Source organism: Chiloscyllium punctatum, chromosome 38, assembly GCF_047496795.1.
Source record: "Chiloscyllium punctatum isolate Juve2018m chromosome 38, sChiPun1.3, whole genome shotgun sequence".
NCBI classification, from domain to species: Eukaryota; Metazoa; Chordata; class Chondrichthyes; order Orectolobiformes; family Hemiscylliidae; genus Chiloscyllium; species Chiloscyllium punctatum.
Window position 1 is genome coordinate 41,007,467 of NC_092776.1, and position 13,934 is coordinate 41,021,400.

General features: G+C 42.7%; 1 protein-coding gene and 1 long non-coding RNA gene across 3 annotated transcripts in view; one reads left to right on the forward strand and one right to left on the reverse strand.

Annotated features, from left to right (window-relative positions):
• The window catches only part of LOC140463729 (uncharacterized), a 52,050-nt gene extending 48,891 nt beyond the window's left edge, over window positions 1-3,159 (reverse strand). For both annotated transcript variants that reach the window (XR_011954760.1, XR_011954761.1), the window contains exon 1: window positions 3,047-3,159. This is a non-coding gene — a long non-coding RNA (uncharacterized lncRNA). The remainder of the gene's footprint in view (window positions 1-3,046) is intronic.
• The window catches only part of adgra1b (adhesion G protein-coupled receptor A1b), a 530,861-nt gene that overhangs the window by 182,923 nt on the left and 334,004 nt on the right, over window positions 1-13,934 (forward strand). The gene's annotated exons all lie outside the window — the stretch shown is intronic.

A 13,934-nucleotide genomic window follows, 5' to 3' on the forward strand; every position in this document is an offset into this window, starting at 1 on the left:
CTGACCTGCACATCTTTGGACTGGGGAGCAAACCCACACAGACACAGGGAGAATATGCAAACTCCATTCAGTCACCTGAGGCTGGAATTGAACCAGGGACCCTGGTGCTGTGAGGCATCAGTGCTAACCACTGAGCCACCGTGCTGCCCCAAGTCAAGCTACAGATGCATTTAAAACCCGTGACCTTTAACTTAGACCAAAAAGAATGTTTGCAAAATTATTCTGCTTGTTGACATAATACCATTGTAGGAAATAGCTTGTGCAATCAGTTATGCAACCTATCATTGAACACCAAGCTGCTTATTCATTTACAGCTTAATTGACAGCTCTAAACTATTGTAAAATCTTTATGTGGCTATGAATACAAATTCCTGTTTTAATAAGGAATTAAATCACTGCAGAAATTTAATGCAGTGAACAGTTTTTTTTTATATAACTGAAATAATCATTAGACACTTAAAACTTTATTTTACTCCCTCTTGGCATGGATGCTGAGGTCTGCCCAACTGCACACTGGATAAATTGAAGGAGGACGTGTTTGAGGATCATGGATTGAAATGAGTTGGCACAAAGTTGACATTGGGGCTTTAAAAGGCAATGGTTGGGTGCAGGTGCAGGGGCATTGGTTGGCATAAAGTCACATTGGAGGGACAGGTGGAGTGAATAAAGTAGCATGAATTAGCATGGATGGGGTATAGGAAGAATATGAGTGGTGAGGGAATTTGAGTGGTAGAAGCCCTATTTTTAAAAATGTATCCTTATGTTATAACTGGGATGAATTCTGGAGAACCAAGGCTGATCTTTCACAATGGTCATTACCATACCCAGCAACCCCTGTGGCTATCTCTGATCTCTTTCTGGCAAGTTGACATCCACCATCTTAACCCCTCCCCTGGAACCAAAATCCCAGTCATGAATGAGTCTGGACACTGAATCTGAATCTGCCTGAACACGTCTACTTGAATTGCTAATGAAACAGCTCAAATGTGTGTTCATTTACAGACCCAACTTTAGACAATGATCCGAACTGGAGAGGTACCCCGGGTGCATATAGCAATAATTTATACCATGCAGCTGTAGCATGATTAGGATCAAATTCTCACTCTTTTTTAAAATTCTTTTTGAGTTTAAGAGGCTGCAAGTCTATGCTTTAAGCTTACATGTTTACCTTCATGTATAGCATTAAGATATCTGGCATTTCTTTATGTAAGCAGTTTTGAACAGCAGCTATCCAGAACCTTTGACACATAATTGAGTTTATGTGCACATGGAACTTGTATCCTGCTTATGATTGGCTTCATGTGATTTCATGCATGTGTGACTTGGGGAACGTTGAAATGTACTTCAGACAGGCTATTGGTTTGACAGGAGTTCATGGCTCTGTTTTCCATTAAAACTTTGCAACGGCCAAGACGCTGGCATTATTCCAATTAAGATATCTGCTTACAAATTGTCTTTTTTTAAAAAAAACAATGATGTCATTGAATGCATTTGTTTATTTTGGGCCAGTTGCCATTAATTCTCACAAAGGATCTTGTTTGCACAGTTTAAAAGGAAAATTGTGAATGCTGTCTATATTTAACATTGGGATATGAATGACCGACACTTGATTGAACCATGATGTACCACGGTCATCAACTTGGATCTGTGAACACCTCAAACTGAATGACTCACAGCCAAATGCGCCCTGAGTTCTAAATTCAGCTCCGGTCATGTCACTGAAATGCAGAGTCTGCTGGAATAAGACTTGGGGGTGGAGAACCATTTTATGATCCCTAATGCTTAGAGTTTGTCCAGCTGTCGTCTCATTGCCCTTGGGCTATGTGATTTTGCTACCAAACAAGATGAGAAACTGATTTATATTTTGGGTTTGTTTTGCCTACATGCAGAAACAAAGTAATTGTAATCAGGAAATCAGGAGACAAATATTCTCTCCCATAAACAAATTGCCATTCCTTGAGAACTTCCAGATTATTTTTGGCTTTTAACTGATTGCATCCTGTTAGGAAATTCATAAAAATCTGGATTCATGTGAACTCGCGCACTTACAAATGGGTTACTCTTTTTGTCCACGTTTTGTGGAAATTTTGTTTCAGAGCCTCAAAGTTTTGTAAAAATAAATAATAAAAATAGTTTTTTGTTCCTTGAATTAAATTTTGGACTAAGCCTTTGTTTAGAGCAAAACAAAATATTTTGCAAACAATTCTATGAGTGAAAAAAACCTTCAGATAAGATCTTAAAGTAGAAGAAGTGATCATTAAGTATTTTGTGTGTGTGAAGAATCAATAGGCAATTTTCAAAAGAATGATGACTTAGCAGGAACATTTTGTGTATTTGATTTGTTCTGCAGTATATTATGTGAAGCAGTTTGAAATGCTGACAGAAACTTCTGGAAAGTGAAAGGGTGCATGTTTGTGGCAATGGAATTTTTCAATCAGTTTGAGTGCAAGTGAACCAGCCACAGTCTCCATGAAGAGTGTGTTCTGCCATCATAATAAATGTAAAAGGCGGCCTGAGCTGATACAGTATAAAACTGAAAAGATGCTAAAGGTGTTAAAGGTTCTCAAACTCACCTGAATTATCAGAAAAAGACATGAATTAAAATATCCCTTATTATAGCAATCCAAAGAAACAGATAACATTTGAAGAGGTGCACAAGAAATAAAACATATTTTAAAGTAACAAAGTAGTCTGGTCCCTTTGTTGGTTATAAACATTTACATTAAAGAAAGTTAAGTTTACATTGCTACAGCTGATTCATCCTTATCCAGAAACATAGCTTAGTCTTTAAAAGAGGAACTCATTTTCAGACTGAGAAAGAATAGAAACTCTCACTGGGCTGAGGAAGACGACCAAATCCACTGTCATTCTCTTCTTCAATATGATCCGAAAATGTGGAAGGTGAGATCAGAAGTTTAAATCATTAGAAATTCAACATTCAAGTGCTGTAAGTAACTAGAAATCAGAACTGGAAGAAAGATATCACTTAATTTTCAAACCCTCAAAGCACATCATGAAATATTAACAACATAACATATTTTCTCACCAAGATAGAGTAGTGATGGCGGCATTTGGTACACATGCTGAAAATGTGTTGCTGGAAAAGCACAGCAGGTCACGCAGCATCCAAGGAGCAGGAGAATCGACGTTTCGGGCATGAGCCCTTCTTCAGGAATGAGGAAGGTGTGCCCAGCAGGCTAAAATAAAAGGTAGGGAGGAGGGACTTGGGGGAGGGGCATTGGAAATGCGATAGGTGGAAGGAGGTTAAGGTGAGGGTGATAGGCCGGAGAGGGGGTGGGGGCGGAGAGGTCAGGAAGAAGATTGCAGGTTAGGAAGGTAGTGCTGAGTTCGAGGGATTTGACTGAGACAAAGTGGGGGGAGGGCAAATGAGGAAACTGGAGAACTCTGAGTTCATCCCTTGTGGTTGGAGGGTTCCTAGGCGGAAGATGAGGGGCTCTTCCTCCAGGCCGTCGTGTTGCTATGGTCTGGCAACGGAGGAGGCCAAGGGCCTGCACGTCCTTGGTGGAGTGGGAGGGGAATTCGAAGTGTTGAGCCAGGTGGTGGTTGGGCTGGTTGGTCCGGATGTCCCAGAGGTGTTCTCTGAAACGTTCCACAAGTAGGCGGCCTATCTCCCCAATATAGAGGAGGCCACATCGGGTGCAGCGGATGCAGTAAATGATGTGTGTGGAGGTGCAGGCGAATTTGTGGCAGATATGGAAGGATCCCTTGGGGCCTTGGAGGGAAGTGAGGGGGGAGGTGTGGGCGCAAGTTTTGCATTTCTTGCGGTTGCAGGGGAAGGTGCCAGGAGTGAAGGTTGGGTTGGTGGGGGGTTTGGACCTGACGAGGGAGTTATGGACGGGGTGGTCTTTTCGGAACACTGATAGGGGAGGGGAGGGAAATATATCCCTGGTGGTGGGATCCGTTTGGAGGTGGCGGAAATGACGACGGACGATATGATGTATGTGGAGGTTGGTGGGGTGGTAGGTGAGGACCAGTGGGGTTCTGTCCTGGTGGTGATTGAAGGGACGGGGCTCAAAGGTGGAGGAGCGGGAAGTGGAGGAGATGCAGTGGAGAGCATCATCGATCACGTCTGGGGGGAAATTGTGGTCTTTGAAGAAGGAGGCCATCTGGGTTGTTTGCTATTGGAACTGGTCTTCCTGGGAGCAGATGTGGCAAAGATGAAGGAATTGGGAATATGGGATGGCGTTTTTACAGGGGGCAGGGTGGGAGAAGGTGTAGTCTAGGTAGTTGTGGGAGTCGGTCGGTTTATAGTAAATGTCCGTGTTGATTCGGTTGCCTGAGATAGAAACGGAGAGCTCTAGGAAGGGGAGGGAGGAGTCTGAGACGGTCCAGGTAAGTTTGAGGTCGGGGTGGAAGGAGTTGGTAAAGTGGATGAACTGTTCAACCTCCTCGTGGGAGCACGAGGCAGCGCCGATACAGTCTTCGATGTAGTGGAGGAAAAGGTGGTGCCAGTGTAGCTGTGGAAGATGGACTGTTCCACATATCCTGCGAAGAGGCAGGCATAGCTGGGGCCCATGGCTACTTCTTTGGTTTGGAAGGGGCCATTTGGTAAACATGCCTTTATTGGTCAGTGCATTGAGAACAGGAGTTGGGAGGTCATGTTGAAGCTGTACAGGACAGTGTTAGGCCACTTTACGAATACTGCATTCACTTCTGGTCTCCCTGCTCTAGGAAAGATGTTGTGAAACGTGAAAGGGTTCAGAAAAAAATTTACAAGCATGTTGCAAGGTTGGAGGTTTTGAGCTAGAGTGAGAGGCTGAATAGGCTGGGGCTGTTTGCCCTGGAGCATTGGTGGCTGAGGGGTGATCTTAAATAAGTTCATAAAATCATGAGAGGCATGGATAAGATGAGCAGACAAGGTCTTTTCCCTGGGGTAGCGGAGTCCAAAACTAGAGGACGTAGGTTTAAGGTGAGAGGGGAAAGATGTAAAAGGGACCTGAGGGGTAACATTTTCATGCAGAGGGTGGTGACTGTATGGAATGAACTGCCAGAAGTGGTGGAGGCTGGTACAATGACAACATTTAAAAGGCATCTGGATGGGTATATCAATAGGAAAGGTTTAGAGGGATAAGGTTCAAATGGCGCCAGATTAATTTAAGATATCTGGTTGGCAAGTTGGACCGAAGGGTCTTTTTCAGTGTTGTATGACTCTGACTCTAACTCCATTTACACACTTTGAGCCAGCAGAATACATGGACACTTCAAGGCCTAAGGACATGCAAAGTTATCCAGATGCTGCATAGATTCTTTTGCAAATTCAATAATATTGCAGACTGTCACCCATCAGAAAGAAATTGCTTTAGCTACTGCTCTCCTTTAATGACAAACTTTGAAAGCTTGCCCTGACAGCTGCTAGTAAATGTGCATTGCACAGGGATAGTGTTGAGCCTGCATAAAGTCTGATTTCATGCACCACCTTCATTGCAATATTCATTTAGAATCAGTAGGATGTTGCGGCTAGACCTTTTAAAACAATAGTGTCTGATTGCTTTCCTTCACTTCCATTTTTGCATGCCACCAGGAAGTAAATAGAAAATTACTTCAAATAAATTTGCCGAGCACTGTTTAAACAGCAATGATTTTTTACGATTTCTGTAAAGATGTGCGAGTTTGTTTTGCATTTCACACCGTCTGCGATAGTCATTCCATTCTTGATTGAACCTTGACGGTAAAGGTTTGCTATTTCCCACTCCTGGGCCCCTTTCTGCTTGTTAAAAATCTTGAATGACTCCACACACAAAAAGAAAACAACGTCACACTTTTATGATATACAAGAATAACCACATATACTTGGAGCTGTTGCACAGACTCCAGTCCCTGAGATTTGTTTAAGCAGATTCTACATTTTAAAGCACAGCCATTTGACTCTTTGTCATCAAATGGATGATCACTCAGTGATTTGCGAAGCAGCCATAGGTCTAAGTTAGGTTGGCAAACTCAATCAATGATATTTACCCAAGGTGTGACCATTCGGTGGCCATTACACGTCCTGAGGGGTTACTCGGGAGATTTAGTGGCTGCCATTGCTTGTCTTGGCCCTAGGCTCCAGAATATGGCTTTTACATAGGATACAATGGAAGTATTTGATATTCTCTATGTGTCCTTGGCCACAACCTTTAGAAGTGGTAATGGCCCCTTCCACAGGCAAGAAATTCAGTGATGACCCTATTTTTTATATCCATCAGGCAACTACCATTTAAGGGATGGGTTCACACCACGATATGGTCCTGGATATTGGATGGTGAACAGCTTCCGTTCTAGCAGCATTACTGGAAACGATAGTTACCACTAAGACCGCTGTCTACTGAAAAGCAGCATGACCACTGGCCTCATGCCAAGGTTGGTGTGACCAGTGTGTGATATGGGCAGGATGACGGGTAAATGGTGATTGATTAGAGAGTGGGATGGTTTTTGCCATTGACATTGGGCGGGGACACTAGGCCACAGTGCTCAGTCAAGACTCCCACCCCCAACCCCTGGAGACTGCAGAGAGCTTATAGGGTTTACTAAGAAGTCTCATACACAGAACAGGGCCCAGCCACCATTGCCAAAATGCCAGCAGTGTTGGGAATGTGACAGGTAGATTGTTGCCCATGCCCTCTCACCAGAGTCCTTTGCCTCTCTTGGCCTCCAGCCCACTCATGGAGGCCCTGTAAAACAGATTTTGGGGTGGCACAGAAGTTCAGTGATTAGCACTGCAGCCTCACAGCACCAGGGATCCAGGGTTCAATTCCAGCCTCTGTCAACTGTGTGGAATTTGGGGATCCTCCCTGTGTCTGTGTAGGTTTCCTTCCACAGTCCAAAGGTGTGCAGGTTAGGTGGATTGGTCATGATAAATTATCCATAATGTCCAGGGCTAGGTGGATTAGCCATAAAAAATATAGGGTTACAGGGATAAGGTAGAGGAGTGGGTATGGGTGAGATGCTCTTCGAAGGGTCAGCGTCGATTCGATGAGCTGAATGGCCTGCTTTCACACAATGGGGATTCTATGATTCTATGACTTGGATGCTCTGTTGACTGTTTCAACCTTTATCTGTCAGATTCCTCTCTGTCTGCAGAGTGGGTTTAGATGATATGTCCTCGCACATTGAGAGACTGACCTCTCAATTCTCTTGCTCAAGGAGATTATATTTAGCTTCACTACTCTCTCCTTTGTATACAAAAAGAAAAACAAAACACAACGACTTGTCTTTTGCATGGCATTTTTCCTGGTCACAGGGTATCTTAAAATGAGTCATGGCAAAGTACGTATAAAGCATTGATTATGGTGTAATACCCCAATAGGTAAAGCCAGTAAAACTGTTGGATGAGACATACTAGTCTGACTCCTCTTGCACATTTCAAAGTGGAGGACCAGTGAATAGAAAACACACCTCTGTGCACCTCTGCAGTATAACTCCAGTAGTTGCAAGGGAAGACAGAGATGACCTTGTGGGATGCCTTTGCACAGCTCTGCATGTTGAGTGCCTGGTTCTGCACCTCAACACCTCAGCTGGCTGGCTGACAGCCAAACAGCAAGGGCACTGTCAGAATGCTAATGTGTGGATGATAAATGCTGTACTCCAATCGAGGACAACAGACTTCTGCAGCGTGGAGTCGCTGTTAGCCTCCACTCTGAAACGCCTCAGACAATCTGTACGATCAGTCACAAGGGCAGATTACCTGCTCACTATGAAGGCTTCCAACACTCTTTGAAAACTGTGATCTGCAAACAAATTGGTAGCAGTCTGAGGCAGCACAGCACCAATCATGAATCTCGCACCCTCCCTTACCTGTTCTGCATTGGAAAATAAGATTTTGGCAACCGAATGTTGTATTAGGGCTGGACCCATAAGTGTTCTGTCATGGAATAGGCACTACTCCCTTAATGGAAAGGATGGGCTCCCAACTTTGCACAATTTTCTACATCAAGTCAGGGATGTATTCTGGCAGGCTCATCAATGATGCAGACAGGATGTTTGGGAGGCTTGCCAATGCACCAATTATTTTGGTGTTCATTCTCATCAACCCTCTCCTGCATGCAGTCTTGTCTGATTCAAAGTTGTTAGCTGAGGCTCAGCTGTGCAGTTTGTCTGCAACCTTGTCCTCTATATAGCTAACCCTCGTACTAAACCTTGGGGCCTGGCTGCTGCCCATTCGTACTCAGTGACTCACCATAACCAGATCCTGACTCAGTGCTGTCCTCCAAGTTATATGTATGATAGGCGAGGCTGGGGAGGAATGCAAGAAATGTCACTAATCTCATCCACACAGGGAGGAGGGATGTCAGTATACTATAGAACAGCAGCTGGAAGTCTGCAAAGACTGTGTTGGATATGGGGTGGGGGAGGAGGTGGGGGGGGGCGGAGCTATTTGTGGCCACGCTCTCTCTTCCGATCCATTATTTAGTTTTGAAGGGGCCATAGCTCAGTGAGAGATAGTCTCTTGAATTTTTATATGCTTCTGCTCCTTTAAATCTGCTCCAAAATCTTCTGTTTCCAGTACTGGAACCAATGGGCTATTTTGCACAGACACAATTTCATCAGAAGCCTGCCTAGATTTATAATGAACTGAAGCTCGGGAAACCAGGTTGAGGTCATGGTGGGTTCAGGATAACAGATGGAAATTCCATTTGGCCCAACCCATTTTCAACTGTGTAATCATTCTGAAGGTTATATTCAGCCTTTGTGGACTAAATTGCTGTTCTGTATTGATTGGGCACATTAATAGTGCTACTAGAATGTTGAACTGTGTGCACAAAACAATACGCATCAGAGGAAGTAGTGATCAAACTAAAACCAGAAAGTGGTGGAAACATCCAGCAGGTCAGGCAGCATCTGTGGAGGGCAAAACCTCTGATCTTTCCCTCCACAGATGATGTCTGACCTATTGATATTTCCAGCATGTTCTGTTTTTATTGTTGATTTTCAGCATCCATAGCATTTTGCTTTTGATTTGGTGATCAAACAACTCCAGTCACTGAGCCATCACAGTGACAGTTCAGAATTAGGAGCTGTACAAGGGGAAAGACAAGGAACTGATCCTTGGAAGCAAAAGTCTGACTTTTGAGGAAAAGAGTGAGGGACGTGGCTTTTTCACTTTACTAAAGGGGGTGGTTTACACAGTTGATCTTTGGGAGGCTTATAACTTCAGAAACGCAATGGAAGAGATTCATCTGGAACAGCCCGTTAGAACTAAAATGTGATCATGGAGAAGAAGGCATTGAACCAAGTAAATAGAAGTAAAATTTGGGACTTATGATTATTCTTAATACATGGGTAGAGTTCAAGAAAGAGTAGTAGAAGTCAGAACTACCAAATAATTTCTCAAACAAGTGGATGCTCAGTGTGGGGATCTACCCTCAATCCAAGTTCCACTTCAGGGTTTTGGCACAAAAACCAAGGCCCACACTCCAGTGTAGTGCTGAGGGAGTGCTGCCCATTGGTGGAGGTATAAACCAAAGCCCTATCTGCCCGCTTGGCTGATGTGAACAATCCCAGGGCACTATTTCAAAGAACAGGTGTGCTCTCTCTCTCGTATCTTGGTCAATATTTATCCCTCAGACAGCACCACAAAAGAAACAGTGAGTGTCACATTGCTGTTTGTGGGAGCCTGCTGTCCTTTTTATTAGCTGCCAAGTCTCCTGCATTGTATGAGGGCTGCAGTTCACAAGAACTTCATTGGCTTTGAAACACGAAAAGCATCTGTATAGTTGCAATTTGTTGAGGGGAGTGATGGTGGACTGGGAGTGTGGGAGAATCTGAGCAGTCCTCCCATTGGCTGAGCTAAAATGAACACGTTTGTTATTATCTGATAATCCTGTGATTTCCTCATGGGCTACTTATCACCACTCAACATCCTTTAATCAGGAAGAAGGCACAGTCTGGACACAGGCTTCTGTCAGTGCTGCTTGTACATAAATATATATTATATAAAAGAGGAAACACATGCCTTCAATTGCACTGAGTTATCACCTTTTTGCTTTCCCCTAAAAAGGTTGCATCCCCCCACACAGTGCTCCAAGAACTGATGTATCTCCTTTCATTATCATTCCTTGGCTCAGATGTCATGAAGCTCTGAGAATCAAACCTGCTTCCTTCTATTCAGAAGACAAATGCCTCTAAAATCTCAGTTGGCTTTTCTGACGTCTAGTACTAGGTGAGCAAATCTTTCCTTCAGCCAAATATTTGGAAGATATTCTGCTCCTCACACTCCCTCCTTAAATTGCCAGCTCCGTCCTTCTCCCTGGCAATTGTTTGTGGCCAAACGTGGTGTCATACCTGAACTTAAGATGATCTTCTGACCACATGTCTACTTTAGTACTAAGACTACCATTTGCAGTTTATTATCTGAATCCATCTCTACCTGAACTTATCTAATTTGAAACCCTCATTCACGTCTTAGAGGCAATAATTCCAGTGCACTCATGGCTAGCCTCCTATCTTCCATAAATTTGAGCTCCTCCAAGCCTCTGTTGCCCATGCCTCAACACACCCATGTCCTGTACCAGTATCAACCCTGCATTCATGGACCACCACTGATTTGTAGACGAATATGGTTCAGGTTTAAAAATCCTGTTCATGTTTTCAAATCTCCATTCGATCTTGCCCCTTCTGATCTCTGTAAACTGCTCCAGTGCTGAAACATTTAAATGATCTACCCCTCCAATTCTGGCCTTTTAAACTTTGCTAATTTTCATGGCTTCAGTATATTTTGTATAGTGCTTTCAGCTACAGAGACTCGATGCTCTGGATTTCCCTCCATACCTCTGATTCTTTGTTCAAGATACTCCTATCTGTTCAACTAGACTTTGGGTCAGCTGACCTTGTAGTTTCTTCCTTTGTATAATGTAATTTTTATTTTAATTGCCATTGTATGATGCACCTTAAATATTTCCTAACGTATTTGTAACAAATGAGCAGTGAACCAATACGTTTTTAATATAAAATGTATCTCCTTTCTTGTTACACCACTGATATTAAATATTTCACAAGATGGACAATATTTGCTAATGTATTTATTGAGAAGAGTTAATTGTGTAGGCAATCACATTTAATGACCTTCATAACACTCCAAATTCATACTTTAGTATTACAGTGCAGGTGAAAAATGCCACAACTATCATGATTTTTCATATAGGTTTAAGTTATAGTTTAATAAGTAACTAGTTGAATTATGGACGATATGCACAAAGAATTACGTCCTAAATTTATCTTGTATGGAAGATACATTGTTTTGATTTATGTAACTGAATGTTAGAATTCACTGTTGCATAGATCACTATCACCAGCTTTATAATTGGTAACAAAAGTTGATATTTAGATCAAAGCTCTGACAAATAGTTGACCTTATAATTATGATAACTGTTTGAGCTAGTATAATTTTACTCTGAACGCTTCAATGATGTGATTAAAGGCAAATAGGGTGGGGGGGAATCCAAAATGGCGGCGACCCAGCAAGTCTGAGTCTATAGTGCTCCTCCCAAGACCTGGGCAAAGTAGGCCACCCACCTACACCACACTCACCAAACCATTTAAAATAGTTTTTACTTAGTGTAATTAATGGCTCAGTACTAAATTTAAACAGTCTAGTCTCCTGTAAAAATGACTAGGGGGGAAAGGAGCCTGCAGTTCTCAGCAGGCAGGAGCCCCTCCCCCACCCTCCCTAGCTGCAGCAGAGGCGTCCACAGCCGCCCCAGGGGGACTTACCTACAGTGGCGAGCCTCGTGGAAATAATCTCCAAACTCGATTCGAAGATCGACGCCTTCATAGAAGAGTCCCGAAGCCGATGGAATTCACTCTCGGCCGCGCTACAAAAGCACGGCCAAGACATCGAAGAAACTGAGCGCTGTGTCAGACGGGCGGAGCTAAAGGCCACAACCTCCGAGACCATAGCAGAATCGGCCGTGGATCGGGTCCAGACCCTCAAACAGCGAGTCCGGACCGAAGAGAACCACATTGACGACCTTGAGAATCGAGGTCGTCAAAAAAATATTTGTTTGCTGGGCCTTCCCGAACTGGAAGAAGAAGGCCAGCTTACAGTGTTCCTCGAGCAGTGGCTTCCACAGCTGTTAAATCTGGAGGCTGGATCAGGCCAGGTAAGGGCCTACCGGGTTGCAGTGCACAGGCTTGGCTTGAACCAGTGCCCCCGCCCGGTCCTGTTCCAGCTGCAGAACTACAAGGAGAGGCAGATGCTCTTGGAAGCTTCCAGAAATCTTGGGAAAGATCCCCAAGCCATGATTTATAAAGGATCCAAGATTATGTTATTTCAGGACGTTTCCCCAGCTTTGGTCCAAAAGAGGAAGGCATTTGACGAAGTGAAGAAGCGTTTAAGGGACTTAAACATTCAGTACTCCTTGCGCTACCCAGCTACACGAGGTCCGTGTATAACTTCAGATCACCGGAGAAGGCCAAGAAACTTTTGGACTCTCTTAGATAAATTATAAGAGTTAATTGATGTTGTTTTGCCCTCCCCCGCCACCCCGGTTTACCCCCTTTTGTTTCCTTTCATTACATTACTATTTAATATTATCTCCGGGGAGTGAGAATAGGGGATTATTTATTCATTCTTTACTTAGCGATTTTCTTCCTTTTTTTATATATATATAGGCCAGGGGTTCTAGTTAACGTAGATGGGGGGAAGGTGGTTACCTTATCCTATTTTATCTTTGTCCTTAGGAGTGGGGTTGTTTTCCCCTGTTATTCTGTATTACTATATTTAACTATTATTTGCTGAGACTAATTTTAATAGTCATATATGTTCATATATGGTATTAATATTACCAAATATATCCAGATGTTGGCGTGGGTGGGGGGTAGGGTACTCATTGTTAATTTGAAATATTTGAAACTTTTTTAATCCTATCATGGGATGCCTGGGTCAAGGGTGGGGCACTGATTGGGAGAGGTTATGAAGGGTTTTTGGAAAGGAAGTGATGCCCCCTGGGAATAAGGGGGAAGATCTCCGTTTAAATACGTTTTATATTTTTTTATTTAGAAATAGTTTTTTATTATATTGATCTGAGTGTATTAAAGAGCCTTTACTTTTGTGAATTTTATATGCTCTATGCTCGGGATGTTTTGGATAGGTTTCTTCTCCCGAGGGCTCTCGGACTTGCCCCGGTGATTATGGGTGATTGGTCGATTAAATGGTGCACCTGGAATGTCATGGGGAGTAATTCATCAATCAAAAGGAAGAAAATATTATCAAAACTGAAGAAAGAAAGGGTTGATATAGCTCTCCTATAGGAGACACATTTATTGGATAAATAATACCTGAAATTATGACAGGGAAGAGATTATTTTTTATTTTCCATTCTCTCTTTCTGTGCAAGGAAAAACATTTTAGTAAACTGGGTGGCTGAGGGCCCTCATGGACTTTCAAATTGGCACAGAAGAATCATGGAATATACTCCCCCTGACTTCCTTACAAATATGGTGCACCAGGAAAAAAAATGAATTACTCCATAAAATATGGCAGCCCTTCTTGAATTACACAAATACAGATATCTCGGTCATCCTAACAAGGGCCTTTATTTAATTGAGAGGGTGAACCTGGCTGGTCTGGGGCCCCTTAGGAGAGGAATCCCACACGAATACGGGTTTTGTTGTGATATGATGTTAACACATTCCAAGCATGTATATCACTTTTTTTGGTGTTTTTTTTTGTATATCATTGCTCAATTTCTGTGTTATCCATTGGGTTTTTTTCTCATGAATAATGTAAGAGTTTTAATCATACACACTGGTTAGTCATAGGTGAGATGAGTAGTTCGTTGAGTTTTGTTTTTTTTCTCTTGGTATTTTTTTTTGATAGATTTTGGTTATTATTTATTAAAGATTTAACTGTATATCAATGTTTATACTTGGTTTTTTTAGTTTTCTTTTAAAAACATGTAAAAACATGTTAAATTTTCAATAAAAATACCTATAAA